At 35.0% G+C, this 23,921-nt stretch overlaps 2 long non-coding RNA genes across 2 annotated transcripts; both read right to left on the bottom strand.

Annotated features, from left to right (window-relative positions):
- Positions 1-4,760: 4,760 nt before the first annotated feature.
- LOC138856201 (uncharacterized) lies at positions 4,761-6,907 on the bottom strand. The gene is made up of 3 exons (XR_011395296.1): positions 6,351-6,907; positions 6,145-6,269; positions 4,761-5,324 (listed from the first exon to the last, which is right to left on the bottom strand). It is a non-coding gene; the product is annotated as an uncharacterized lncRNA (long non-coding RNA).
- Positions 6,908-8,131: 1,224 nt separating this feature from the next.
- LOC118681955 (uncharacterized) lies at positions 8,132-10,169 on the bottom strand. The gene is made up of 4 exons (XR_011395295.1): positions 9,635-10,169; positions 9,422-9,553; positions 8,869-9,336; positions 8,132-8,686 (listed from the first exon to the last, which is right to left on the bottom strand). It is a non-coding gene; the product is annotated as an uncharacterized lncRNA (long non-coding RNA).
- Between the last annotated feature and the right edge of the window lie 13,752 nt (positions 10,170-23,921).

The raw sequence follows: 23,921 nt of genomic DNA, 5'->3' as shown, positions 1-23,921 counted from the left end.
TTTCTGAATGTTCTGGAATGGTCTTGTGATTGAATAATATAAAAGGTACCTAATTATCATGGTCATCTGCTCAGTTTTACTAGCGTCTGGAGTACGATCTAAAATAATAGAGTAATATTTCGACGTAATGATAGCTTCCATAATATAATGTTTTTTTATGCCGTCTGAAATTGTATTAATAAACTAATTTTGAATTGTTTTACTTAAGTAGGTTGCTTGTTTCTCCTCTTTTTTCAAAACTCTGCGTACATGTTCCTGCATAACGGGATCAAATTCGGCTAACAACTCTACTAGTATTAAAAAATTACCATTGTTATGTTGATACAGACTATCATAAATACCTTGAAAAGCCAAGCTATTTTTAGCCAACATTTTGATAATTGAACCAATTCGTAACAATATTCTATTCCAGTGTTCTATTTCTGATTTAATTAGCCTCTGGGACACGGCGTACGACACGATTTGAGCCTACGTGAAAGTTCTACCCAAGATTTTACTGCTTTTACATGGTCTCGTGATGTCTCAGGAGATTTAAGCATATCACCTATATGACTTCAATTTTTGTAGCCATCTTCAGATAGACCGGAAGTTATAGTTGTATTGAAGATTTTACAACAAAAGCAATGCAATAAATTTTTTGCCACAGAATATGCAAGCCAATCTCTTAAAATTTCTTCACCGTTATTAACCTTTCTCTAATAGTATCTCGAAGTAAATCTCCGACCATTGGTATCTTGTGGAAATTGAAATTCATACAGTGGGTCTGAAGAACCTATTTACCAAATATATTATTTCTGTGTATGTTAATCTATTGGGCCACGTAGCTGGGTCGACGTCTACAATAGATGTTAACTCTGTAGAAACACTTGGACTTGCAATAGCACCTTCACCTACAATAGCAGTTTCACCTGTCATAGCCTCCTCCCCTGTAATAACACTTTCACCTGTAATAGCGCTTGACCTAGAAGTAGAAGCACCAGGTTCACAGATTATGTTGGAGTCGGACGTATGTTCTTCTCGAGGTTTAAGTGGAATTTGAGCTATAGCTCCGGTTTCTGGTATGGGTGATGATGGTCTGTTTAGATCACCTTTCTTCAAAATGGACTCTAATGCCCCTGCTTGCTTTTGTCGCTCTGGGTCTTTTTCAAGTCTTCGTTTTTTATATTGGTGTCTCGACAAGCGTGATCTAGCGTCAGCCTTCCTGTACGGTAAAAAAATTATATGAAATAAATTTACATACCTCTTAAAAAATTTTTAACATATCTTGCGGTCAATATCAAATTAGGTGTGTTCAATATTACGCTTCAATATTTATATGATTAATTTTCCGCATAAAAGCATGTCACTTTTAAATTTAAGAATAGAACCAACTTGTAGGCTTAGCATATATATCACTTAAATGTATTAAACCTTTTAATTCTGTATCAGTTATTAACTGCTACATTGTTCTCGAATATGACGAAAATTTGTCTCTAGGGCAGAACATTTTTACTAGGTGTCTGTTAAATAAGTAATGAAAAATTAGTTTAATTGTTTGCTTATATATTATGTTTAAGGAATTTTTCTAAAATGTCTTGTTGTGTTGTATGTGGGGAAATCCGCTCAAACATAAAATAGACTGAGAGTTGCCAGTTCAGAAATGTGAAATCGGCAGAAAATTCGGATGATTTTTTTGTATCCTAATTTCTAAGTTCTAGTCTAGTTAGTTCCTTATTTCCCCTTTAGGTATTTCCTCTTCTCAGTGTTCCACAAAATTTCAAAAGTATCGACACTTCACTCGATACCAGTATCGTATCAGATTTATAGGTACTGGGAAAAGGATCGATACTAAACTATCGACATTGATAAGTATCAAGTACTTTTCAATATATTTTTAAAACTTGCTTTTGAGTAATATCCGTAATATAAAATATTATCCGAGAAATTTCGGAGCTTAGAGTTCAGAACTTATCACTACACCATCACAACACCTCCGTCTTGCAGGGATACGAAAGTCGGTGTCTACTCGTAACGAAAATTTTGGCATAATCTTGCTAAACGGCAATTACTATCGCGTTATAATAGATACGTAATAGAGGTGTCATATATTCGGGAAGCACTATGTACATGTGCTGATATACGTGCATCTTGCGCTGCGAACTCTTAAAATTTTGTCGACATTTGCGTTGACATCCGCGATATTGCAGCAAAAACCATGTTCATGTCCACAACCTTTGACGAGCATTGAGCCTCTTCTTTTGCTTCTATCTTCGTAGTCTCTTCCACCAACTCCAACTGAAACACATAATCGTCAACACCAATGTTTTCCGCTTCCATGGCCTCCCGCAAACGTGATTGTAAATCCGACTTTACTCCATTTGTCACCGAACCACGTTTTTCCTACTCCTTTTTCAGTTGTGGAATCTTCAAATCGTCAAACTCTGCCATTTTAAAACAATTCCCTCTTTGGGATTTCTCGATAAATCGTTTACCTTGTAACTCACTCTTAAGTTCGATAGTTGGATTGTTAAATTCAAGTCTCAAATTAATGCTATACATTTATCTTTTTTTCTTATTCCAATAAATTTATTCGATCTTACAACTTCTAGAACTCTGTTTGCTGCATAATCCTACAGCCCTTATATAGTAGATCTTGAACAAAACTTTGCCTCAAAACCATTCTGGCAACTAGGAATTAACTGTCTAGTTGCTTCTGGCAATTTATCGTTGATTCGATTTTGTTATATCATTCATGTTCGTCACAATATATAGTCATAGATATACATATTGTAACGGATTTCTCGATAAATTGTCTACTTGTAACTCACTCTTGAGTTCGATCACTGGATTGTTAAATAAAAGTCCCAATTTAATGCTATACATTTATCTTTTTTCTAATTCCAACAACTTAACACTTATTGCTCGTTATTTGAGCTTACAACTTCTTGCTTATGTCTCAATTCTTCTTATCACGACAACACTCTAACTAGAACTGTCTTTGCTGCACAATCCGGCAGCCCTTTTATAGTAGATCTTTAACAAAACTTTGCCTCAAGAGCATTCTGGCAACTAGGAATTAACTGTCTAGTTACTTCTGGCAATTTATCGTTGATTCGATTTTGTTATATCATTCATGTTCGTCACAATATATAGTCATAGATATACATATTGTAACGGATTTCTCGATAAATTGTCTACCTGTAACTCACTCTTAAGTTCGATCACTGGATTGTTAAATAAAAGTCCCAATTTAATGCTATACATTTATCTTTTTTTCTAATTCCTACAACTTAACACTTATTGCTCGTTATTTGAGCTTACAACTTCTTGCTTATGTCTCAATTGTTCTTATCACGACAACATTCTAACTAGAACTGTCTTTGCTGCACAGTCCGGCAGCCCTTATATAGTAAATCTGTAATAAAACATTGCTTCTAGAACATTCTGGCAACTATGAATTCGCTAACTAGTTGCTTCTGGCAGTTTATCGTTGATTCGATTTTGTTCTATCATCCGGATTCGTCACAAATTATTACCAAAGCCGACTGATTGGCGCTATCACACGTTCAATATTTAATGTTGTATTTGGATCGTGATCATAATTGATGATTGATGGATCACGAGTGAATGCTACACGTTTAATAAATATCTCGTCAGTATTTATTCGAAATAAATCCAATTGTTAAAACCAGTGTGTTAAAAATATTTTTGCTTAGTATTTGTTTAATTTTATCCGGGTTTTTGATGAATTGTCGAAAGAAAACTGAAGAAAAGTTTTTAAGGTTTTGAAGAAAAACATTCAAAGACAGCGCTCGATAATAAAAAAATGTTGCAACCATTGTAAAGAATTCCACGGATCTTAGAAAATACTAAAAAAATTTTATATGTGTAAATATAAATTTAAAAAAAATTTTGAGAAAATTAGCATGTCTTTTTATTATAAATAATAATTTGTTCCGTCGTATCGTGAATTTACATACAAAATGTCGTTGATGTCGCGATCAATATTTAATGTTTAACGCGCGATCCACTATCCGCGATCCGCATTTCAAAATATTTTATGATATGGCGATCCTGGATCGCGTTTAAATATAATGAAGTCGTCTTCAAATGCATCCCTACAAGCGGATATCTACTAGCAAACGTGTTCGCGACTTGGTATTGTTCACAGAGAGTGTTCAATAGTTCTCTCGCTCTATCCAATCGTTATTATGTCATGTAGTTTCGTTCTAAGTTACCTTTTATATGCGTTTGTTATTTTTTGGGTAACAGAATGGCATACATTGGTTATCAAATCTGTTTACAGTCTGTTGAAGGTAATAAATTCTTTTGTTAGAGAATAGGTTACCTATGTGTTATCCATAACAGAAGTATTTGTTCCCAAAATTTCGGTTAGTGATATCGTTTTGATTAGCAGTTTGTTACCTTTAACATATAAACTTATTAGCGTATTTGTTATATATTTGTTGGCTTTAACAAGCATAACTGTTGCCTCGATTTGTTACATAATTTATTACCTATTTGTTTCTTTTAACAAATTCGTATTTTAGCTTATCGGTTACCTTCTTGTTGACATAACCAATTCCAATTTTGTTAAATAAAATTCAATATTTTTTTTATATTATTTGTTTTTCTTTTATTGAAAAACGTATTTACTTACTGTCTTATTACTAACTGATTATTCAAATTAATGAATATCTTAAATGTGTATATATTGATATATACTATGTTACACATATGTATATAGGTTAAATATAAGTATTAACACTTAAATTGTATACTTAAAGAAGTACATTTAACAATATATTTATATATACTACAATTATAAAGCTACATGCATACAAAATATCTGGTTAAATGATTTTAGTCTCCCTCTGCATGTACACACCACTCTATCCGGAAGAATTATTATAAAACACTGTTCTTATATGACGGAATAAATCAAAACTTATTACTTGTATAAAATATATCGCGATACTGAGTTTTTCTTAAAAATCAAACAACTTTAATTATAAATCAGTGGTGTGTGATCCTCCATAAATTGTGTATCTATTTAAACAATATGATTCGGCCCCTTCATCACGATTATACACCATGTCATACATTATTACTTCGCAGGTTTCTTGCCAAAAACTCGACTATAAAAGATTTAAGCGCCGGTTTCATTTGTGTAACGTGATTTTGTTTAAAATCCTACTTTCATACTATTTCAGCTATTACTGCATAGGAACTAACATTGGTGCGACGATTCACATCGGTCATCTGGTCATTGCTCATCTTTTGCATAGATGTTAACCAATCGCATTCGTGTTGAAATAATGTCAGGAAAACTGTTCAGGACGCCTCTGAAATAAAAATAAAAAATACATAGAAAATGAAACTATTTATGAACGAGATTGACAAGCGAGGCAGCAATTAGATTAATTACTCTAGTACCAGTTAGTAGATACTGAAATATTGGCTTTTGGGTATCTTCAAGCTAGGCACAAGGTTCTTTCATTCCTTAGGCATATGTAACTAAAATGAGACTGACTCTCGTTTCGTATTGACTGTAGAACTAAAAACGGTCTGTGAATGGTGTCGAGTCCAATTTATGGTTTAACTTTCCGATCCGAGGCGAACTTTACGCCCAACACTTTCCGATAACGGTGTTGTTTTTAAGGGTGCACGACGCTCGTCTCTATTTAAGGCCTTTGCCAGGTCCGACCTGCCATCACCAATACGTTGCAGTTATTTTTTACATTGTGTTTCATAACGTTGCGCCGTGTCATTAGATAATGCTAAGAGATATGGCCCAACAATAAGAGACTCCTACATATGTGTCACGTTTGGCTTTCCTTATGCTTGATTTCAACATCTTGTCACAGTAGCAGGTCAAAAAATGATGCCACAGTTCGCATTGTCACAATACCGGATGACGACAAGCCCAATATACAAAATCTTGCAATAGAATCTGTCGATGCTCCACCAATCGTTCTTTGTAACGTTTACAAATTATGAGTGAAAATGAGGCAAAATCTCTCTAACAAACGATGGTATACCAATACCAATCAAAATCCATGTATCGTCTTGAACCTCCAACATAATTATTTTTAAATTGCATTTTTATCAATTTAAAACATAATTTGTTCACTTTTTAAAGTTATTAATTAATAATTTACTCACCTGAATTGGTTTTATTCTAGGAATGCAATTTTTCCGCAATGCTGCAAAAAATAAAAGTTTTGGTTATAAAAACAAAACACATATCACATGGCGTACCTTATTGATCGGTTTTGTGTCGCGTTTTTCTATGTATAAAGTAAAACAAATTAATTTTACAATATAAATATAATTAATTTTACAACATATTTATAAAAAGAAGAACTCACCTCTCTAAAAGCCAAATTTGTAGCAGAGATGAAGGAATGCTCAACTCTCTCAACTATTGAATGTTCAAAAACCGGTTGTTTTAAAATATCACAAAATCACAAAAAAGGATTTAAATGGTTCCTCCATGTGTTAATCGGATATATATATAACAATTTTAATCTTAATAAATGTTGGGTGTTTTAGTTTAAATGCCCAACAATTTTTATTTTGACTGATCTGGCTAACATGCAAAATGTTATAAAAGACGCTAATTTTGAAGCGCTCTCACACTGGAATAAGCGTCCCTTTATCCCTGTTTTTAGTGAAATTACGCTTATTTTATTCTTCTTGAGTAGTAAATTGTATATTCGTTTTTCTTATTTTGGCATGTTTATATTACAATATGTTTAGAATGTCGGTAGTTTTTCTCTCTCTCACCTAAGGTTTCTCCCATTCAATTAGAAATTGCAGAAAAGCCTATGTATTACTAATGTTGCCCTTTAACTAAAGGAACAATAAACATTTTTCATCAAAATCGTTTCAGAAGTTAAAAAGATTAGGACCAAACTGTTTAATTGTTTATTATGGTCAATCGGTTCATAAAATTTAAATTAAAGTTCATACGGTACGTATAAAAAACAAAACACAAGACAACAAAAGATTTGTTTTTAAATTTAATACTGTTACTACAAAACAAATCAGTTATTTTTTAAAATAATGAAACCAAAAATTAAACATTTTTTCAGAGAATATTTAATCCTACCTCGTAATTATAGTAATTTTCTTCGCACCTTTTGTTCTGCAAATTCTTTAACAGGAATTTCCTAATATTTAGGTATCAAAAATTCATAATTTCTTTACTCCATATTTTTGGGATTCGAAAGAGTATTTGTTTAAAAGGGCTAATGCACGCAGTATATTTTTTTTTTTCTATATAAGGTGTTACTTTTTCCAAAAGTTCCCTATATACAGAAGGATCCATTCTGAGAAAATTTTCGTAGTCCGCCGGGCTGGACTGTTCAAGTACCTTTAACAAAGTTATATGTGAAAAAACTGGTCTTCTTGATCGCCATTCCTTTACCCAAGTTTTTCTCTGTCTTTTTTGCTTTTTTTGTTCTACTTCGTCTTCTTCTAAAATATCAATTAGAAGTGCTGCAACTAATGCACGTGCCATGTTGCTTCGTCCACAAATAACAGAGAAACAAAGTATGATTGCATGTTCGACCGTTTAAACGAAAACCAGTTTTTTTTGCATCATACCATGTTTGCATACAAAAATGACCGTGTAAAGGCCGCTACAGAATGACATACATTGTTTATCAAATCTGTTTACAGTCTGTTGAAGGTAATAAATTCTTTTGTTAGAGAATATGTTACCTATGTGTTATCCATAACAGAAGTATTTGTTCCCAAAATTTCGGTTAGTGATATCGTTTTGATTAGCAGTTTGTTACCTTTAACATAAAAACTTGTTAGCGTATTTGTTATCTATTTGTTGGCTTTAACAAGCATAACTGTTGCCTCGATTTGTTACATAATTTATTACCTGTTTGTTTCTTTTAACAAATTCGTATTTTAGCTTATCGGTTACCTTCTTGTTGACATAACCAATTCCAATTTTGTTAAATAAAATTCAATATTTTTTTATATTCTTTGTCTTTATTTTATTGAAAAACGTATTTACTTACTATCTTATTACTAACTAATTATTCAAATATCTTAAACGTGTACATATTGATATATACTATGTTACACATATGTATATAGGTTAAATATAAGTATTAACACTTAAATTGTATACTTAAAGAAGTACATTTAACAATATATTTATATATACTACAATTATAAAGCTACATGCATACAAAATATCTGGTTAAATGATTTTAGTCTCCCTCTGCATGTACACACCACTCTATCCGGAAGAATTATTATAAAACACTGTTCTTATATGACGGAATAAATCAAAACTTATTACTTGTATAAAATATATCGCGATACTGAGTTTTTCTTAAAAATCAAACAACTTTAATTATAAATCAGTGGTGTGTGATCCTCCATAAATTGTGTATCTATTTAAACAATATGATTCGGCCCTTTCATCACGATTATACACCATGTCATACATTATTTCTTCGCAGGTTTCTTGCCAAAAACTCGACTATAAAAGCTTTAAGCGCCGGTTTCATTTGTGAAACATAATTTTGTTTAAAATCCTACATTTCAGCTATTACAGCATAGGAACTAACATTGGTGTGACGATTCACATCGGTCATCTGGTCATTGCTCATCTTTTGCATAGATGTTAACCAATCGCATTCGTGTTGAAATAATGTCAGGAAAACTGTTCAGGACGCCTCTGAAATAAAAAATACATAGAAAATGAAGCCATTTATGAACGAGATTGACAAGCGAGGTAGCAATTAGATTAATTACTCTAATACCAGTTAGGAGATACTGAAATATTGGCTTTTGGGTATCTTCAAGCTAGGCACAAGGTTCTTTCATTCCTTAGGCATATGTAACTAAAAAGAGACTTACTTTCGTGTCGTATTGACTGTAGAACTAAAAACGGTCTGTGAATGGTATCGAGTCCAATTTATGGTTTAACTTTCCGATCCGAGGCGAACTTTACGCCCAACACTTTCCAATAACGGTGTTGTTTTTAAGATAATGCTAAGAGATATGGCCCAACAATAAGAGACTCCTACATATGTGTAATGTTCGGCTTTCCTTATGCTTGATTTCAACATCTTGTCATAGTAGCAGGTCAAAAAATGATGCCACACTTCGCATTGTCACAGTACCGGATGACGACAAGCCCAATATACAAAATCTTGCAATAGAATCTGTCGATGCTCCACAAATCGTTCTTTGTAACGTTTACAAATTATGAGTGAAAATGAGGCAAAATCTCTCCAACAAACGATGGTATACCAATACCAATCAAAATCCATGTATCGTCTTGAACCTCCAACATAATTATGTTAAAATTGCATTTTTATCTATCTAAAACATAATTTCTTATATTAAATATTAGTTAACTAACTATATTTGTTCACTTTTTAAAATTACTAATTAATAATTTACTCACCTGAATTGGTTTTATTCTAGGAATGCAATTTTTCCGCAATGCTGCAAATTTTCTGGAACACAAGTTTTGGTTATAAAAACAAAACACATACCACAATGCGTACCTTACTGATCGGTTTTGTGTCGCGTTTTTCTATGTATAAAGTTAAACAAATTATTCTTACAATATAATTATAATTAGTTTTACAACATATTTATAAAATGAAGAACTCACCTCTCTAAAAGCCAAATTTTTAGCAGAGATGAAGGGATGCTCAACTCTCTCAACTATCGAAAGTTCAAAAACCAGTTGTTTTAAAATATCACAAAATCACAAAAAAGGATTTGAATAGTTCCTCCATGTGTTAATCGGATATATATATAATAATTTTAATCTTAATAAATGTTGGGTGTTTTAGTTTAAATGCCCAACAATTTTTATTTTGACTGATCTGGCTACAATGCAAAATGTTATAAAAGACGCTAATTTTGAAGCGCTCTCACACTGGAATAAGTGTCCCTTTATCCCTCTTTTTAGTGAAATTACACTTTTTTTATTCTTCTTAAGTAGTAAATTGTATTGTAACGGATTTCTCGATAAATCGTCTACCTGTAACTCACTCTTGAGTTCTATCACTGGGTTGTTAAATAAAAGTCCCAATTTAATGGATACACACTTATCTTTATTTCTAATTCCAACAACTTAACACTTATTGCTCGTTATTCGAGCTTACAACTTCTTGCTTATAGCTTGATTGCTCTTAACACGACAACACTCTAACTAGAACTGTGTTTGCTGCACAATCTGGCAGCCCTTATATAGTAAATCTGTAACAAAACATTGCTTCTAGAACATTTTGGCAACTACGAATTCGCTAACTAGTTGCTTCTGGCAGTTTATCGTTGATTCGATTTTGTTCTATCATCCGTGTTCGTCACAGTATATTGGTTTTTCTTATTTTGGCATGTTTATATTACAATATGTTTAGAAGGTCGGTAGTTTTTCTCTCTCTCACCTAAGGTTTATCCCATTCAATTGGAAACTACAGAAAAGCCTATGTATTACTAGCGTTGCCCTTTAACTAAAGGAACAATAAACATTTTTCATCAAAATCGTTTCAGAAGTTAAAAAGATAAGGACCAAACTGTTTAATTGTTTATTATGGTCAATATCAGGGAAAATCTTAATTATAAAGAATTTATGGCTGTATCTATAATGTGAAAAAATACTTCAATTTTATATTTTTGACGGTGCTCAATGATTGGTTCAACACACTCATAAGTTAAATGCTTTTTCTTGGATCGTGCACCAGGTCTAGCCACATTTTCAAAGTCTAACACCTCGCAATCAATTTCAGAAGCTAAGGCTTTGGCGTCTTCAAGAACTTGAGTAAAATACTTGTCTGAACATGAGTTTTCAAAGCAATCTTTTGTATTTTTAAGAATTAGAATCTTTACTTTGCATTAATTTACTAATACTATGTTCGCACCGAATTGAAATCCTCTTGAAAACATAATTTGTGGATTGTGGAACCAAAGTCGTTCTGACCGGCATTGTGTGTTTTCGATGAGTTTTCATTGACAGTTCACACATCTATTTGTTTACATTTGTTATGTACCCTACAAGAACAGTGACGGTCACTATATATCTATACTGCTCACTCTGATGTCTTTTTCTGAGTCATTGCTGACCATAAATCCGTCATAGCTGAAAATTGTCAGTAATGACTGAAATGCTATCAGAAGTGAAAAGTTCTTTTGCGCAGTAGATTAGAAAATTTTTATTTCTTTAATAACTTTCAAACTTTTAATCAAAATTAGTTATAATAATATACTTAAATATAAAAAGGAATGCAAGAAAAAATATAATAAAATATTAAAATACAAAAATTAATTTTCACTTGATGCCATCTCCCCCTCTCAATAGCTCTGCGTACGTCTTTCTCCAATCAGTGAATAGTTCTGAATTTAAAAAGTACTGACATATCAAATGTGAGTGTATTGGCGAACCCATCAGCAGTTTCTTGTAGGGTACCAATTATGGAATGTAATCAAAATGTCACCTGACATTTAGGGCTCGCAAAATATGTCTTCTAATAATATCGATTAAACTAGAGCAGGCGCCGATTATAATGAGTGGAATGTAAGTTTTTAAAGGGTTTTCAGCGAAAACTGTGTTTTCGTTTGACAGATTTTGTATGGATGAAAACACAAGTTTTCGCCTGAAAACCTCTTTTGTCTAGGAAAACACGAATTTTGTGTCGGTGCGAACATAGTATTAGAGTAATACCTTATGCATTCTTCAAAAGAATTGACCACCTTTATCTTAAAGTGAAAAATAACAATTATTTTTTGCACAGAATTAAAAACAATTGTAGTTTCCAGTGAGGACTTTGCCATGTCGTTTACCACTAAATTTAAAGAATGTCTACTGCAAAGAATCACCAATGCCCGTGGATTGGTTCTTTTAATCCTGGCTTTAACTCCACTTTCAATACCTTTCATATTAGATCCATTATCGTACCCTTGCCCTCTTATCCAAGTGCTGGTCATTGTTCTACGATAATTTCTGTTAGGGCCAGACCTGTTGATTTCTCGATTGGTATAAATCCAAAAAAACTTTCATTTATTACAATTTCTGAATGTTCTTGAATGGTCTTGTGATTGAATAATATAAAAGGTACCTAATTATCATGGTCATCTGCTCAGTTTTACTAGCGTCTGGAGTACGATCTAAAATAATAGAATAATATTTCGACGTAATGATAGCTTCCATAATATAATGTTTTTTTATGCCGTCTGAAATTGTATTAATAAACTCATTTTGAATTGTTTTACTTAAGTAGGTTGCTTGTTTCTCCTCTTTTTTCAAAACTCTGCGTACATGTTCCTGCATAGCGGGATCAAATTCGGCTAACAACTCTACTAGTATTAAAAAATTACCATTGTTATGTTGATACAGACTATCATAAATACCTTGAAAAGCCAAGCTATTTTTAGCCAACATTTTGATGATTGAACCAATTCGTAACAATATTCTATTCCAGTGTTCTATTTCTGATTTAATTATCCTCTGGGACACGGCGTATGACACGATTTGAGCCTACGTGAAAGTTCTACCCAAGATTTTACTGCTTTTACATGGTCTCGTGATGTCTCAGGTGATTTAAGCATATCACCTATATGACTTAAATTTTTGTAGCCATCTTCAGATAAACCGGAAGTTATAGCTGTATTGAAGATTTTACAACAAAAGCAATATTACTTATCACTACACCATCACAACACCTCCGTCTTGCGGGGATACGAAAGTCGGTGTCTACACATAACGAAAATTTTGGCATAATCTTGCTAAACGGCAATTACTATCGCGTTATAATAGATACGTAATAGAGGTGTCATATATTCGGGAAGCACTATGTACATGTGCTGATATACGTGCATCTTGCGCTGCGAACTCTTAAAATTTTGTCGACATTTGCGTTGACATCCGCGATATTGCAGCAAAAACCATGTTCATGTCCACAACCTTTGACGAGCATTGAGCCTCTACTTTTGCTTCTATCTTCGTAGTCTCTTCCTCTAACTCCAACTGAAACACATACTCATCAACATCAATGTTTTCCGCTTCCATGGCCTCTCGCAAACGTGAGTGTAATTCCGACTTTACTCCATTTGTCATCGAACCACGTTTTCCTACTCCTTTTTCAGTTGTGGAATCTTCAAATCGTCAAACTCTGCCATATTAAAACAATTTCCTCTTTGGGATTTCTCGATAAATCGTTTACCTTGTAACTCACTCTTGAGCTCGATAATTGGATTGTTAAATTCAAGTCCCAATTTAATGCTATACTTTTATCTTTTTTTCTTATTCCAATAAATTTATTCGATCTTACAACTTCTAGAACTGTGTTTGCTGCATTAGCCGACAGCCCTTATATAGTAGATCTTTAACAAAACTTTGCCTCAAGAGCATTCTGGCAACTAGGAATTTACTGTCTAGTTGCTTCTGGCAATTTATCGTTGATTCGAGTTTGTTATATCATTCATGTTCGTCACAATATATAGTCATAAATATACATATTGTAACGGATTTCTCGATAAATCGTCTACCTGTAACTCACTCTTGAGTTCGATCACTGGATTGTTAAATAAAAGTCCCAATTTAATGGCTACACACTTATCTTTATTTCTAATTCCAACAACTTAACACTTATTGCTCGTTATTTGAGCTTACAACTTCTTGCTTATGTCTCAAATCTTCTTATCACGACAACACTCTAACTAGAACTGTCTTTGCTGCACAATCCGGCAGCCCTTATATAATAAATCTGTAACAAAACATTGCGTCTAAAACATTCTGGCAACTACGAATTCGTTAACTAGTTGCTTCTGGCAGTTTATCGTTGATTCAATTTTTTCTATCATCCGTGTTCGTCATACTGCCCTCCACCTAAGTCTGATCGTCCCGATTAGACATATTTGCGATACCAAACACAAAGCTTTTATGTCCCGTATCTCGTCTTCTAGGCTGGTGCTGACATCGTTAGCCGTCCTTCTCTTCTTGGAGTTGATTCCATCCGTTTTCCGGATACTCAGTTTCTGGTACATCCCTTGCCTTAAAGATGACTTGAGATTCCATTCTTGATCAGAACGTAACTCCATTGGAACACCGAATCTCGTTCCCACTTGTTGATGAATGCCTCCGCCACTGGTTCAGTCTCTTGGTTAGGAATTTTGTATACTTGTGGCCATTCGTTGAAATGGTTCTTGACTACCAAAACATGACTATTTCCTAATTTAATGTCTCTCAAGTGCCCTCCTCTTGGACATTTGTACTGCACGTTAAGAACATCATGAATTCCAACCCTTGGAACAACCATAAGTAGTCGGAAGGTTTGCCCATTTTCGCTTTTCCATACTCGATGCAAGCAGCCATACACTAACTTTAAACTGCTCCGTTCTGCCCAATATGATTTTGTGACTGGCCTTCCTATAGCTATTTCTCTAATCGTTGTACATTGGTTCAACTCCACTTCATCTAATGCACCTTCCAATTCTGGATCTTCTTGCAAAGAGTCATCCGTTTCAGGTTCAATTTTATGCTGATCTTCCACCTATGATGGTATACACGCTTCCTGCTCTTCCAACTGTACGGACACTTGTGCTGGTATCCAAGCTTCTTGCTCTTCTAACTGTGAGGACCCTTGTACTGGCACACGCTTCCCCCTCTTCCGACTGTGAGGATACCTGTGCTGGCATGCGCCCGTTCAGTTCTTCCGACTGCGAAGACACTTGTGCTGGTATACAAGCTTCTTGCTCTTCATACTGTGAAGATCCTGGCTCACATGCTTCCTCCTCTTCCAACTGTGAGGATACCTGCGCTGACATACGCACGTCGAGCTCTTTCGGTGCTGACAACTGTGCTGAAAAACGTGCATCTTGCGCTGCGAACTGCTCCTCCAAATGCGTTGACAATCGCGTTTCCATTTGAGACATACGTGTATCCTGTTCTTTAAATAGTGTCGATATTTGCGTTGACATTTGCGATATTGCGACAAAAACCATGTTTATGTCCACAATCTTTGACGAGCATTGAGCCTCTTCCTTTTCTTCTATCTTTGTTGTCTCTTCTTCTAATTCCATGTGAAAGACATATTCCTCCACATTAATGTTTTCCGCCTCCATGGCCTCTCTCAACCGTGATTGGAATTCAGTTTTTAATCCATTTGTCGCCAAACCCCGTTGCTCCAGCTCCTTTTTCAGTTGTGGAATCTTCGGATCGTTAAAATTGGCCATTTTCAAATAATTATCTCCTTGGGAATTTATTTGACAATCCCACTTCTGACACCAATTGTAACGGATTTCTCGATAAATCGTCTACCTGTAATTTACTCTTTAGTTCGATCACTGGATTGTTAAATAAAAGTCCCAATTTAATGGCTACACTCTTATCTTTATTTCTAATTCCAACAACTTAACACTTATTGCTCATTATTCGAGCTTACAACTTCTTGCTAATAGCTTGATTGCTCTTATCACGACAACACTCTAACTAGAACTGTGTTTGCTGCACAATCTGGCAGCCCTTTATAGTAAATCTATAACAAAACATTGCTTCTAGAACATTTTGGCAACTACGAATTCGCTAACTAGTTGCTTCTGGCAGTTTATCGTTGATTCGATTTTGTTCTATCATCCGTGTTCGTCACAGTATATGGGTTTTTCTTATTTTGGCATGTTTATATTACAATATGTTTAGAATGTCGGTAGTTTTTCTCTCTCTCACCTAAGGTTTCTCCCATTCATTTGGAAATTACAGAAAAGCCTATGTATTACTAACGTTGCCCTTTAACTAAAGGAACAATAAACATTTTTCATCAAAATCGTTTCAGAAGTTAAAAAGATTAGGACCAAACTGTTTAATTGTTTATTATGGTCAATATCAGGGAAAATCTTAATTATAAAGAATTTATGGCTGTATCTATAATGTGAAAAAATACTTCAATTTTATATTTTTGACGGTGCTCAATGATTGGTTCAACACACTCATAAGTTAAATGCTTTTTCTTGGATCGTGCACCAGGTCTAGCCACATTTTCAAAGTCTAACACCTCGCAATCAATTTCAGAAGCTAAGGCTTTGGCGTCTTCAAGAACTTGAGTAAAATACTTGTCTGAACATGAGTTTTCAAAGCAAAGCTTTTGTATTTTTAAGTAATTTAATGACGGAAACTAAGTTAGAATCTTTACTTTGCATTAATTTACTAATACTATGTTCGCACCGAATTGAAATCCTCTTGAAAACATAATTTGTGGATTGTGGAAGTCAAAGTCGTTCTGACCGGCATTGTGTGTTTTCGATGAGTTTCCATTGACAGTCCACACATTTATTTGTTTACATTTGTTATGTACCCTACAAGAACAGTGACGGTCATCTGATGGGTAATATGACAGTCATAGCTAAAAAAATTTTGTCAGCGCGCAGAACAAAGTTTCTATCATTTTCTTAAGAGCCTTGTGCAATAACTGATGTAAACAAACGTATGTGTGTGAGTTTGCATCTCTCTTTAACACATGGGTATTCGGAATTGATTCACTATATATCTATACTGCTCACTCTCATGTCTTTTTCTGAGTCATTGCTGACCATAAATCCGTCATAGTTGAAAATTGTCAGTAATGACTGAAATGCTATCAGAAGTGAAAAATTCTTTTGCGCAGTAGATAATATAATTTTTATTTCTTTAATAAATTTCAAACTTTTAATCAAAATTAGTTATAATAATATACTTAATTTAAAAAGGAATGCAAGAAAAAATATAATAAAATATGAAAATATAAAAATTAATTTTCACTTGATGCCATCTCCTCCTCTCAATAGCTCTGCGTACGTCTTTCTCCAATCAGTGAATAGTTCTGAATTTAAAAAGTACTGACATATCAAATGTGAGTGTATTGGCAAACCCATCAGCAGTTTCTTGTAGGGTACCAATTATGGAATGTAATCAAATTGTCAACTGACATTTAGGGCTCGCAAAATATGTCTTCTAATAATATCGATTAAACTAGAGCAGGCGCCGATTATAATGAGTGGAATGTAAGTTTTCAAAGGGTTTTCAGCGAAAACTGTGTTTTCGTTTGACAGATTTTGTATGGATGAAAACACAAGTTTTCGCCTGAAAACCTCTTTTGTCTAGGAAAACACGAATTTTGTGTCGGTGCGAACATAGTATTAGAGTAATACCTTTTGCATTCTTCAAAATAATTGACCACCTTTATCTTAAAGTGAAAAATAACAATTATTTTTTGCATAGTATTAAAAACAATTGTAGTTTCCAGTGAGGAGTTTGCCATGTCGTTTACCACTAAATTTAAAGAATGACTACTGCAAAGAACCACCAATGCCCGTGGATTGGTTCTTTTAATCCTGGCTTTAACTCCACTTTCAATACCTTTCATATTAGATCCATTATCGTACCCTTGCCCTCTTATCCAAGTGCTGATAATTGTTCTACGATAATTTTTGTTAGGGCCACACCTGTTGATTTCTCGATTGGTATAAACCCTAAAAAACTTTCATTTATTACAATTTCTGAATGTTCTTGAATGGTCTTGTGATAGAATAATATAAAAGGTACCTAATTATCATGGTCATCTGCTCAGTTTTACTAGCGTCTGGAGTACGATCTAAAATAATAGAATAATATTTTGACGTAATGAAAGCTTCCATAATATAAGGTTTTTTTATGCCGTCTGAAATTGTATTAATAAACTAATTTTGAATTGTTTTACTTAAGTAGGTTGCTTGTTTCTCCTCTTTTTTTAAAACTCTGCGTACATGTTCCTGCCTAACGGGATCAAATTCGGCTAACAACTCTACTAGTATTAAAAAATTACCATTGTTATGTTGATACAGACTATCATAAATACCTTGAAAAGCCAAGCTATTTTTAGCCAACATTTTCTCTGGGACACGGCGTACGACACGATTTGAGCCTACGTGAAAGTTCTACCCAAGATTTTAGTGCTTTTACATGGTCTCGTGATGTCTCAGGAGATTTAAGCATATCACCTACATGACTTCAATTTTTGTAGCCATCTTCAGATAGACCGGAAGTTATAGTTGTATTGAAGATTTTACAACAAAAGCAATACAATAAATTTTTTGCCACAGAATATGCAAGCCAATCTCTTAAAATTTCTTCACCGTTATTAAGCTTTCTCTTATAGTATCTCGAAGTAAATCTCCGACCATTGGTATCTTGTGGAAATTGAAATTCATACAGTGGGTCTGGAGAACCTATTTACCAAATATATTATTTCTGTGTATGTTAATCTATTGATATTAACTCTGTAGAAACCCTTGCAATAGCACCTTCACCTACAAAGCAGTTTCACCTGTCATAGCCTCCTCCCCTGTAATAACACTTTCACCTGTAATGGCGCTTGACCCAGAAGTAGAAGCACCAGGTTCACAGATTATATTGGAGTCGGACGTATGTTTTTCTCGCGGTTTAAGTGGAATTTTTCGTTCGTTTCGTTTTTTATATTGATGTCTCGACAAGCGTGATCTACCGTCAGCCTTCCTGTACGGTAAAAAAATTATATGAAATAAATTTACATACCTCTTAAAACATTTTTAACATGTCTTGAGGTCAATATCAAATTAGGTGTGTTCAATATTACGTTTTTTCTTACGTATTACAATTTAATTTATAAAATAGATAGGTACTTACGTAGTAAATTCACATGCGCGCTTCAATATTTATATGATTAATTTTCCGCATAAAAGCACGTCACTTTAAAATTTAAGAATAGAACCAACTTGTAGGCTTAGCATATATATCACTTAAATGTATTAAACCTTTTAATTCTGTATTAGTTATTAACGGCTACATTATTCTCGAATATGACGAAAATTTGTCTCTAGGGCAGAACATTTTTACTAGGTGTCTGTCAAATAAGTAATGAAAAATTAGTTTAATTGTTTGCTTATATATTATGTTTTAGGAATTTTTCTAAAATGTCTTGTTGTGTTGTGTGTGGGGAAATCCCCTCAAACATAAAATAGACTGAGAGTTGCCAGTTCAGAAATGTGAAATCGGCAGAAAATTCGGATGAATTTTTTGTATCCTAGTTTCTAAGTTCTAGTATAGTTAGTTCCTTATTTCCCCTTTAGGTATTTCCTCTTCTCAGTGTTCCACAAAATTTCAAAAGTATCGACACTTTACTCGATACCAGTATCGTACCAGATTTATAGGTACTGGGGAAAAGGATCGATACTAAACTATCGACATTGATAGGTATCAAGTACTTTTCAATATATTTTTAAAACTTGCTTTTGAGTAATATCCGTAATATAAAATATTATCCGAGAAATTTCTGAGCTTAGAGTTCAGAACATATCACTACACCATCACAACACCTCCGTCTTACAGGGATACGAAAGTCGGTGTCTACTCGTAACGAAAATTTTGGCATAATCTTGCTAAACGGCAATTACTATCGCGTTATAATAGATACGTAATAGAGGTGTCATATATTCGGGAAGCACTATGTACATGTGCTGATATACGTGCATCTTGCGCTGCGAACTCAAAAACCATGTTCATGTCCACAACCTTTGACGAGCATTGAGCCTCTTCTTTTGCTTCTATCTTCGTAGTCTCTTCCTCCAACTCCAACTGAAACACATAATCGTCAACACCACTGTTTTCCGCTTCCATGGCCACCCGCAAACGTGATTGTAATTCCGACTTTACTCCATTTGTCACCGAACCACGTTTTTCCTACTCCTTTTCAATCTTCAAATCGTCAAACTCTGCCATTTTAAAACAATTCCCTCTTTGGGATTTCTCGATAAATCGTTTACCTTGTAACTCACTCTTGAGTTCGATACTTGGATTGTTAAATTCAAGTCCCAAATTAATGCTATACATTTATCTTTTTTTCTTATTCCAATAAATTTATTCGATCTTACAACTTCTAGAACTGTGTTTGCTGCGTATTCCGACAGCCCTTATATAGTAGATCTTTAACAAAACTTTGCCTCAAGAGCATTCTGGCAACTAGGAATTAACTGTCTAGTTGCTTCTGGCAATTTATCGTTGATTCGATTTTGTTATATCATTCATGTTCGTCACAATATATAGTCATAGATATACATATTGTAACGGATTTCTCGATAAATCGTCTACCTGTAACTCACTCTTGAGTTCGATCACTGGATTGTTAAATAAAAGTCCCAATTTAATGGCTACACACTTATCTTTTTTTCTTATTCCAATAAATTTATTCGATCTTACAACTTCTAGAACTGTGTTTGCTGCATAATCCGACAGCCCTTATATAGTAGATCTTTAACAAAACTTTGCCTCAAGAGCATTCTGGCAACTAGGAATTAACTGTGTAGTTGCTTCTGGCAATTTATCGTTGTGACGAACACGGATGATAGAACAAAATCGAATCGACGATAAATTGCCAGAAGCAACTAGACAGCGAATTCGTAGTCGCCAGAATGTTCTGGTAGTAAAGTAGTTAGCGAATTCGTAATTGCCAGAATGTTCTAGAAGCAATGTTTTGTTACAGATTTACTATATAAGGGCTGCCGGATTGTGCAGCAGACACAGTACTAGTTAGAGTGTTGTCGTGATAAGAGCAATTAAGCTATAAGCAAGAAGTTGTAAGCTCGAATAACGAGCAATAAGTGTTAAGTTGTTGGAATTAGAAACAAAGATAAGTGTGTGGCCATTAAATTGGGACTTTTATTTAACAATCCAGTGATCGAACTCAAGAGTGAGTTACAGGTAGACGATTTATCGAGAAATCCGTTACAATTGGTGTCAGAAGTGGGATTGTCAAATAAATTCCCAAGGAGATAATTATTTAAAATTGACCAAGTTTAACGATCTGAAGATTCCACAACTGAAAAAGGAGCTGGAACAACGTGGTTTGGCGACAAATGGATTAAAAACTGAATTACAATCACGGTTGAGAGAGGCCATGGAGGCGGAAAACATTAATGTTGAGGAATATGTCTTTCACATGGAATTAGAAGAAGAGACAACAAAGATAGAAGAAAAGGAAGAGGCTCAATGCTCGTCAAAGATGGTGGACATGAACATGCTTTTTTCTGCAATATCGCAGATGTCAACGCAAATGTCGACACAATTTAAAAAGCAGGATACACGTATGTCTCAGATGTCAACGCAGTTAGAAACGCGATTGTCAACGCATTTGGAAGAGCAGTTCATAGCGCAAGATGCACGTATATCAGCGCAGGTGTCCTCACAGTTGAAAGAGCAGGATGCACGGATATCGCAGGTGACCTCACAAATAGCAGAAATGTCCTCACAGATATCGGAAGAACGAGATAAAATTAAAACTGAAATGGATGAATTGAGAGATCGTCTCCGTGAGCTACAAATAAATCGGCCAATTATGTCGTCAGCTTCTGCCAAAGTAAAACCTCCATCCTTTGATGGCACTGTTCCGTTCCACGTGTTTAAGCTTCAATTCGAAAAGACGGCATCTTCAAATAATTGGAACGCTGAAGACAAAGTAGCTGCATTGTTCGTTGCATTAAAAGGATCTGCAGCGGAGATATTACATTACCATTCCAAACTGCAAGGCGAGTAGTTATGAAACTTTGATGGGTGCATTAGAAAGGCAATATGGTTGTGAGCACAGGAAGCAGATCTTTCAAATCGAGTTGCGAAATCGCCGCCAGAAAGCCAGTGAGTCTCTGCAGGAGTTTTCTACAGAGATTGAGAGGTTAGCTCACTTAGCTTATGCACATAAATCCGTGGAATACATCGAGGATATGAAAATTCAGACTTTCGTCAATTGAACACAAGATAACACTACACGCTTCGCTGCATTAGCATGTCCAAAATTGACGTTTGCAGAAACCGTTTCGTATGCTCTGACACAGGAAACTGCATCTCTGCTTTGCAATCAAACATTTAAAGCTCACAAAGTAGAAATAGAGGAACACACTTGGGTGAACCAATTACTTGAAAAAATGGACAACATGCAGAAAGCACTGGAAAAATCTAAGGAAGCGCATAGGAAAAATGATGGTGTGTTTAAATGCTTCAACTGCGGGAAAAGTGGCCATATTGCACGCAACTGTAATCAGTCCAATAGTCCAGTTGGACGTAAACGCAAAGTTGAGGAAGATCAAGGAAATATCAAATCAAACCAATCGTTAAACTAAAGCGAGCCAGCCAAAAAGGGCACGGGCTGGCTCCCGCAAGCAAATGCCCTGTAATCTCCATTTCACAAATAAGCAGGAATACGAGTAACGTTACCGTTAGTGGATGTGTAGACGGTAAAAAGCGCATACTGACTGTGGATACGGGCGCATCACATTCCATAATTCGATCTGATCTAGTTGAGAAGGCAGTGAGACCATTAGCTGGGGCAAAGTTGCGTACTGCAACTGGAGAAGATACCCTAGTTCTCGCACGTTACGAGATCGTAATTGGAAAGGCAGCCGTGTTACACAATTTTATAGTGGCAGACATCGTTGACGAAGTCATAATTAGAGTAGACTTTCTAGCGAATCAAGGAATCAAAATTGACATGGAAAACAGGATTATGTCCTATAGAAATATGGAAGTGCCACTTATGTTCGGTTACGATAATAAGTACAACGTCAGACGAGTGATAACAACAGAGAGCCAACAGATTCCACCAACATCAGAAGCAGTTATTTGGGCAGAAATAGATGGAGACTATGGGCCAAACAAGTGGTGGATTGTTGAGGCCACAAAAGAATCTACACCTAACTTACTTATTGGCAAAACCCTGGCTATGACAAGACAAGATAAACGTGTTCCAGTAAGAGTACTTAATGAGTGCAAGTTACCAATCAAACTCTCCAAAGGAGCTATATTAGGGCAGTGTCAAGAGATTGAGGCCGTGATAAATTGCGAAATACGTCTTGAGGAAGATTCCATGGACGAAAACGACATATCGAGCGAAATAAACGAATGGACCAAGGAACTAGAGGCAAACCATCGAATTATGGCTAAACAACTTCTTCTCAGATACTCATCCATATTTGATAAAGACGATGCCAAACCAGGAAGAACCAAAGTTGTGAAACATTTCATTAACACAGGTGATGCAAGACCAATCCGACAGGCTCCTCGAAGCGTTCCTTTAGCAAAACGTGAAGTTGTAAGCCAGGCCATACGTGAAATGAGTGAAAGCGGCGTAATCGAACCATCAGAGAGTCCGTGGAGCTCACCTGTAGTACTTGTAAAAAAGAAAGATGGCAACATGAGATTTTGTGTGGACTATAGAAGGTTGAATGATGTAACAAAGAAAGACAGTTATCCACTACCTAGAATCGATGACACACTTGACTCGTTATCAGGCACAAAATGGTTCTCAACACTTGATTTGAAAAGTGGTTATTGGCAAGTGGAGGTAAACGAAGAAGACAAAGAAAAGACGGTTTTCAGCGTTGGAGATGGTCTATGGCAATTTACCGTAGCGCTCTTTATGTTATGTAACGCTTTGAGAACCTTATGGACCAGATATTAAAAGCATTACACAGGAAGACCTGTTTCCTATACCTCGACGATATCATCGTGTTGGGTAAAAGCTTCGATGAACACCTTAAGAACTTGGAAGAGGTTTTCCAACGGATAGCTAGCGCTGGTCTGAAGCTGAGTCCAAAGAAGTGTTCCCTTTTCAAAAGGGAAGTAAGCTACTTAGGACATAAAGTGACAACGGAGGGCATTTGCACAGCTAATGAAAAGATCGAGGCAGTCAGAGATTGGCCCAATCCTAAAAATTTACATGAATTGCGGAGTTTCCTTGGACTGTGTACTTATTATCGACGATTCGTTCCAAATTTTGCCAGCGTAGCTAATAGCCTCCATGAACTCACGAAAAAGAACAGAGTTTTTGAATGGAATCAAGAACAGGAAGTGGCTTTCCAAACTCTGAAGAAGCGATTAAGTACTGCGCCAATGTTAGCATACCCGGTTCCAGGATCAGCGTTTA

Source organism: Bactrocera oleae, chromosome 3 (assembly GCF_042242935.1).
Source record: "Bactrocera oleae isolate idBacOlea1 chromosome 3, idBacOlea1, whole genome shotgun sequence".
Lineage (NCBI taxonomy): Eukaryota > Metazoa > Arthropoda > Insecta > Diptera > Tephritidae > Bactrocera > Bactrocera oleae.
The sequence above is the reverse complement of the archived record's forward strand: the minus strand, read 5'-3'. Positions and strand labels throughout refer to the sequence as shown.